The sequence below is a fragment of the Rissa tridactyla genome, chromosome 2 (assembly GCF_028500815.1).
Source record: "Rissa tridactyla isolate bRisTri1 chromosome 2, bRisTri1.patW.cur.20221130, whole genome shotgun sequence".
In the NCBI taxonomy this organism is placed as follows: Eukaryota; Metazoa; Chordata; class Aves; order Charadriiformes; family Laridae; genus Rissa; species Rissa tridactyla.
This window is the reverse complement of record NC_071467.1, coordinates 133,392,815-133,398,790: the sequence shown is the minus strand read 5'-3', so window position 1 is coordinate 133,398,790 and position 5,976 is coordinate 133,392,815. Positions and strand designations below refer to the sequence as shown.

The 5,976-nt window shown below is 38.7% G+C and overlaps 1 long non-coding RNA gene across 1 annotated transcript; it reads left to right on the top strand.

The window, feature by feature from the left end:
- The first annotated feature begins 1,088 nt into the window (after positions 1 to 1,088).
- Positions 1,089 to 5,352, top strand: LOC128905988 (uncharacterized). Its single transcript, XR_008465038.1, has 4 exons — positions 1,089 to 1,197; positions 2,907 to 3,031; positions 4,190 to 4,252; positions 5,094 to 5,352. It is a non-coding gene; the product is annotated as an uncharacterized LOC128905988 (long non-coding RNA).
- The last annotated feature ends 624 nt before the right edge of the window (positions 5,353 to 5,976 follow it).

Sequence of the window (5,976 nt, the reverse complement as noted above, 5' to 3'; positions counted from 1 at the left end):
AATCAACCAAACAAAAAACACATTAGCTCTGGAGCAGGGGGTTAGAAAGGAAGATTCTTAAATAAACAAGTTAATCTGATATGCCTTTCCAAAGAGGCTGGCTTTAATTTAACTATCCAGCTTGGCTACAGGTACTTCTGTTTTCTTTTTTCTGAGCGGCTTGCAACAGAAAAGAGATTTAACCAAGTTGTGAAGAAGAATATTTTCTCAGAGATGATCAGTGTTTTACATATTTAACAAAGGAACAACTGGAGCTTTACTTGTGCATGTTACTGTTTGTGTTGCTAACAGGGCAAAGCAGAAGGTGCTGGAGCTCTCCCTTTAAAGCCAGAATGAACTTGCATTAATGTGCACCTGTATTTTTGGCTCTGGTATATTTTTTCCAAAAGTCCTCCTCTGTGAACATGGTTAATTACCTTGAATATTAAGAAAGTACCGGTACACTGTAGAAAATGACTGTTGTTCTGTTGCCTAACACATATAGTAGATGTGTATTCTTAAGATAACCTAATTAAATGTAACAACGAGTTAGAGGCAAAATCTTCTTAGTGACTTGATATCAAGTATTTGAGTAGCTGAAGTCTGACGCTCATAATATCCTACTTAATATGCAGAAATAATTTGGCCTTATAAAAACTTGAGAAGTTCTTTGTTTAATGGGAGAGTTAACAGGATAAAACAGCATAAAAGTAAGGAGTGATGTTACCTGGCGTAGATGGCCATCCCTCTTCTCAAGCTTCCTAAACAAAAGTATCAGTAGTACATACATACATTGATCTTGCACTGGTACACGTACGTATAGATCTTATGCTGTTATTTAAAAATAATGCATATTGCTAAGCAAGTGCTTCAGTTGTTAACTCAGTTTCTGTAAAAAAACCACACCAAAAGCATCACTGCTAGATAGCTTTTATCATTGCTCATCGGTTAAAATAGTACTGAAAAACCTGAAATACAAAAATGTCAGAAGTTTGTTCAGTGACAGAGGCGAGCTGTTTAGCACAACCGCATGCTGCCCATTAGTTTTTCGTCCCATTGAAAAGACATGCATTTTATATTATTTTTTTTTTAACGTTACAGGAGTATGAAGACGATTATACTGAATTTAAAGCCAAAACTCTGGATCTTGACAGACGTCTTGCCTCTGTTCTTTGCGTAGGATTTCATGACTGTTGGGGTTTAGAATCCATGTTCAAGGTCAGTATCCACACACACGAAACTGTTCTTCATTTATTATCAGAAAAAGTTTTGCACATGGCTTAAATTATACTTTGTATCTAGTTAAGCTATTTGTGAATTGAATGCCTTGGAATACTGACTAATATGTATTTCAGCTGCAGAATCAAACTGAGTTCTTTGATTCCGTTCTCATTTTAATGATGTTCTGAATACAGTTTTTTTTCCCCGAAGTTAACCTCTAGCTAAGGCCAGATCTGAAGTGTAATTCAAGGAAACAGAGAGGTTCCCTGCTCACTAACATTCTGCACCTGACTGTACTAGGCATGGAGGATCTCATGGATGGCAGATGCGTCCAGGCTCTCCATCCAGTGTAGCATATCAGTAGCCTGGGTAGTTGGAGTGTGTCTCTGCAGTGGTAGGCATTGTTCTTAAGCAGGAACAATTAGAATGTAAGATAGGGAACAACTGATCAAAACCAGTTCTTCAAAATAGGATTTAGGAGTTGTAGAACCTGAGTAAGTGATGTCATGTTATTAAGAAAGAGGTCAGTATGTAAGATGTTCAAACACGTTATTGTCCTGAAAGGCAAAAGGAGAAATCTCACGTGTTAATCACCCTTGATAAGGCCTCCAATGGAGTGTTGTGCCCAGGTGTAAGTGTTACACTTCAGGAAAGATCATCTGTTGATGATTATTGAGGCTGAAGAAGAAAAGACAGAGAACAGACATAAATCTTCAAATACATTAAAGACTTCTGCATAGAGGAAGGAAATAGCCTGTCCTCTACATCCAGAACGTAATGGACTTAATTTAAAGTGCAGAAGGTTCAAGTCTGATGACTGGGAAAACCACTTTATGCCAAGTGTAATGAATGGCTAGCATAGATTGCTAGGGGAGGTGACAGGCTCTTCATTAGCGAAAAATCACAGAACCACAGAATGGTAGGGATGGGAAGGGACCTCTGGAGATCATCTAGTCCAACCCCCCTGCCAGAGCAGGGTCACCTAGAGCAGGTTGCACAGGAACGTGTCCAGGCGGGTTTTGAATGTCTCCAGAGTTGGAAACTCCACCACCTCTCTTTCAGAGAGGTCTAGAAAACTGTCTCTCGGAAGTGGCATAGGTATAGGAGACCTCATCTTGGGGCAGGAACACAGGCTAATTAATCTCGAAGTCCCTTTTAGGGAAACATTTCTGTGACATTGTATACATCACACTCAAACTCTGTCAAAGTACTGCAAATTAGTTGTGGCAAGTATAAGGCAGTAATAATTCATACCTAACTACACATTTGGAGTAAATGAATTTTCCTTAGACTGACACTTTTGGCATTAATAGCAGTTAAATGAATATCTTGCATTTGATTCTGGGGTTTACGCTGTTTCTTTCCAACCTTATTTTCTTACTGAATTCAGATAAAACATACAGCGTTAGATCTACTCTTTCATAAGGCAGATAAATTGTCTTAACTTTAAACATAGCAAGGAAAATGGGAGGCATCCTCAGAGGAGTCTTCTGCTGGCCTCTTGTTTGGTAATTCTTTTACAGCAGTAGGCTGCTCTTCCCCCCTTCCCCCTTTCCCTCCCCCTCAGAAAACATTAACAGTTTGAGGAACTGGATAACTGCGGACATATATGTGATGAACACATTAAAAAGGTATGCCACGATGCAAAAATAAAAGATTATTTTCTTGGTAGTTCATAATGGCTTAATTTCTGTTCCAATAAACAGGTGAAAGAAGGGAATGAAATAATTAACAAAAATATGCCGCTTGCTTCAGGAAGCCTTAAATTGTCTAAAGAACCAAAGGAACGAATACAGACATTTTGGTTCTGCTTCTCATCTCTGCCTCACCTGTAAGTGTTCGTAGTCGCTGATTTAAAGGGATGTTAACAGCCTTTAAATAAGGCATTGCTAATCACTGAACAAGTGTGATCTGCATAAAATGGTCTCTTGCTCAAGCAAATTTAACATCCATGTTGTGCGTGTGCACAGTTCAAATTTTATGGCACGTTCTGGAAACTTCGTGTTTCTGCATTGAAATGCACTCGGTAGTGCTCTCAGAATTGCCTTTTTAATAACTGTAAGAGATTTGCTGGATGGTTGTTTGGATGAGTCAATAGCTAGCAGGAATTTCTCTACTTCAGGACTAGCACTAACACATCCCACATAAACAGTATTATTGTTCTGTGGTGACAACGACTTCCAAAGGTACTTGGGGGGGACCTAGACATCCAAGTTATTTGAAAATTGTGACCCATCTCTCCCTCTTTTCTCGATCCTTCAGCAAACAAGCTTTCAGGTGGCAGCAGAAAGGTTGGAAAGCTCCTGTAGGAGCATTAGACGCACCTGTATTAAATTACTGAATAATAACAATTCCAACGGTTGATGACTGACATAGCTAGTAACATGCAAGTAACATGCAAGTAACATGCATATCCTCCTTTTTTTCCCCCAGAGTTTTAATTGTTCCCAGTGTTCTCACTTCTGTCTTTATGCATCTTTTCCACTCTAGTTCAATTTGGTAAAGCTATGGATAGCTTAAAAATGGGCAGCGTACAGAGAACTTAATTTAAAAATGAAAAATGTGTGAAACTAGATCTTTTTACCAGCATTTGTTTGTGAATTGCTATCATTAAAAGAAGAAAGCTGATTAGGTGTAGTTTTTTCCATGTAGAGTCTTATGAAGTCCAGAAGCTGCTTTTATTTCTCAAAAATATGTGGAGATGTTGAAATTCCTTGAGCAGTATGAAGATCAGACCTACTGTGAGTGGAAAGTTCAGGTGGATGAAATTTGTCAGTTTAATTTAGACCAACCTCTAATTAAGCGTAGTCCCAAAAATGGCTTTCTGAGTGTGAATTTTGATCCTAATGTATCTATTTGTAATTGTAATTAAATCTGTATCTGATGTTTCTCTTTGACTTCACATTCATAAGATTACAGTAATATTCTAGGGTATGAGTAAATCTTAAAATCTTAAATCTTATTTATTTTTGTTGTCTTTCTTTTCCAGTGGGGAAATCTAGTTGTCCTATATCTGCTTACGGGAGAGTTCTTACTTTAAACAGTGAAGAAGGTTAGTACAGTCGTACATGGTTTCCCCAGAGACACATGGAGGAATGTAATAGTAAGTTAGCTCTTACCCTGTAAAATACAGTGGTTCTTTAAGTTATCAAACTTCAAAAAGCCCTTAAATCCTTACCCTTAAATTGATGAATACTAATTAAAAGATGTCTCCTGTATACTTTCTTATACTCCAGTCATCAAAAGGTATTCTAATGCCTTTGATTCTGAGATTAAATGCAAAGTAAACAAAAAGTCATTGTGTTGAGGCTTCTGAAAGGATAAATAGAGAAAACTGTTTCTTTCCTTCTTCTAGCTAGTAGCTTTATTGAGAGATGTGAAATGATGTCAAACCAGCCCAGCATTACAGATCCTGCTTTAGCTATACATGAGAAAAGGAACGGTTTTGCAAAGGTTCGTAATGGGGGGATACGTTAGCAAACTGTTTTGTTTTTCCTTTTTTCTTCTACTCATCCTTTGCAACTTGTGCAACGCGTGTGAGCATGTGCATGGCTCTAGCTGTCCTGCTGTTGAAAGGAGCTATGACATCTTTATCTAACAGAATCCCACTCACAACTTATGCTTCAGCTGGCAACGCTGGCCTCAGCTGAGTGTTAGATACTTGAGGACACTGCCACTCTGGATCTTCCAGACTGTGGATCCAGTTGCCCTCCCGTGGCTTGCCTTCTGCCCGGCAGCCTGGTCTGTTTTGAGACATTCAAGGTTTGCATGGTTTCCCTTTCATAGTCTATAGACCTTCTTCAAATAGCTGTTCCGCCCAGCAAAGTGCATAATACCACGTGTGGGGCATTAGAGCAATTTCACCTCACCTGTGGTGTCTTTCCCATGAACAGTGTATGGGAAACCTTCGACGCGTCACTCAGCTGTACAGCAAATGCAGACCACTCTGGAGGTAGAGTATCCTCTGGAAAAGAGCTGAGAACTGTTGATGGCCCGTTACAAGAAGCAGAAGAGATACACACATGGTAGGCGACAACCTGCTGGGACTGCATCAAACAAGTGAAAATGTCAGTGTGTGATATGGAGCTGAGAGTTCGGCGATCAAAGGACAATGTTAGATCAATCCAGGGAATTGTGAGCGCTTGGATGGAACACGCCCTCTTTTTAGGAAAGGTAAAAAAGAAGCTCTATTATACCTCCATGGCAAAAGGGAAAGACTTGCTGCTAGAAAATGCTGCAAGAAGATAGCTACCAGATCTGTCATCTTGTTGAGGTGGTGGCCAAGTGAGCTGTATTTGCGTGTGGTGATATGGGTGTTAAATTAATATGGGTGAATATTAATACTTGGTCACCTCTATGTTTTTGTTCAATTATTTGTGTAATTGCACAAACTGCATAAAATTTTAAGGCTGACATTTGAAGACAAATAGGGAGAAGAGAGAACAATTTTGGCAACATTTGAAAAGAACATTAGGGCTTTTAAAAGTTGGTAGATTGGGACTGACTAGCAGGCTGCAGTCATGATAGTGGTGCTGTCTCATTTTTGTTACCCTGAGCTATGTTGTTCCTGTGATCCCCATGGGTAAAGTAATTTCTGCAGCTGGAGAAATTGTCCTGAAGCACTTTTTTGCACTAGATATATTGTGAAATAATTCTGATTTTAAATGTGAATATTGCTTCCTTTATATGTGTAATTAAAAATGAAGAAGAGGTAATTTAATTAACCAGTTTACTTATGAATGCTAAATCAAATTATAATATCCTTTAATATGAACT